Source organism: Nannospalax galili, unplaced genomic scaffold (assembly GCF_000622305.1).
Source record: "Nannospalax galili isolate Female #2095 unplaced genomic scaffold, S.galili_v1.0 scaffold9499, whole genome shotgun sequence".
NCBI classification, from domain to species: domain Eukaryota; kingdom Metazoa; phylum Chordata; class Mammalia; order Rodentia; family Spalacidae; genus Nannospalax; species Nannospalax galili.
This window is the reverse complement of record NW_008342750.1, coordinates 1-1,090: the sequence shown is the minus strand read 5'-3', so window position 1 is coordinate 1,090 and position 1,090 is coordinate 1. Positions and strand designations below refer to the sequence as shown.

At 38.7% G+C, this 1,090-nt stretch overlaps 1 long non-coding RNA gene across 1 annotated transcript in view; it reads right to left on the bottom strand.

Annotated features, from left to right (window-relative positions):
* LOC115071353 overlaps positions 1–816 on the bottom strand; it is a 3,214-nt gene extending 2,398 nt beyond the window's left edge. The window contains exon 1 of the long non-coding RNA XR_003850444.1: positions 718–816. This is a non-coding gene — a long non-coding RNA (uncharacterized LOC115071353). The remainder of the gene's footprint in view (positions 1–717) is intronic.
* Positions 817–1,090: the final 274 nt, after the last annotated feature.

The window sequence follows — 1,090 nt, the reverse complement described above, 5'->3', positions numbered from 1 at the left end:
CTAATGAGTCCTCCATGTCATCTGGACACGAGAGGCATGGGGCTGGATAAGGAGGAGCTAAAGGCTCCTTCCTTGCAGAAGTGTCTACAGAGGGCTCTAAAGAATTAGCCTCTTGAAGCTCCTTAGGAACTTTATTCTTTAACTTCTCAGGAACATCATAGAGATTAACTGCTTCACTAGAAGTACAAAAAACCTGAATTGGTGACAAACTATTTGGACCTTGATTAATTAATATAATAGCTGTTCTGATAAGTGCCCACACAGACCAAAAATCAAGTGGTCTTGTTTCTCCTGTCTGAAATGCCTTTTCCACATTTGTTCTGACCTTGTCCCATACTTCTAAATCTAAAGTTCCTGTATCAGGAAACCATGAATTAAATTCTACAACTATTTGCATACAATTATCTATCTGTTTTTTTGGAAAATTGTGCACCATTACTATGAAGAATATGATGAACTAAAGAAACAAAAGGAGTAGACTTACCTTGTCCCATTACCCTGCACATAATTTTTTTAAAAATAATTTTTATATAAACCAACCGGTACCAGCCAGTCAAAATATCCGTCACCTCTTTTGGTTGACTTTTATTTACTTACTTACTAACTAACTAACTAACTAACTAACTAACTAACTTACTTACTTACTTACTTACTTACTTACTTACTTACTTACATACTTGGCCAAGACTCTGTCACCTCTGGGTGACTTGTACTTACGTCAACTGCAACTCTATCCTGAGCACCTCCTCTGAATGCAATGTTGGGGTCCCTGTTCAGGCGCCAGCTGTCATGGGTCAGTGACCACAATTCAAGCCTGATGGGTATAGGTGCAGAAGAAATAGCCTAAGGTATAGGTGCAGAAGAAATCAGGATACAGGGAATGCAGAGGCGCGTGAACCAGTGCAAGCTTTATTCTAAGAATCAACCTTATTTATAGTAGAACAAGAGGAAGAGAAAATGTTCTTCTCAAGCCAAATTATCTCATCATGATGTTTACAGTACCTTCATAGTATTTGCAGTACCTTCGTGTTCCCAGGGTTCAGCCCTTTTTGGAATCATACCTGTCCTTCCATGCCTATTAAACATTCTG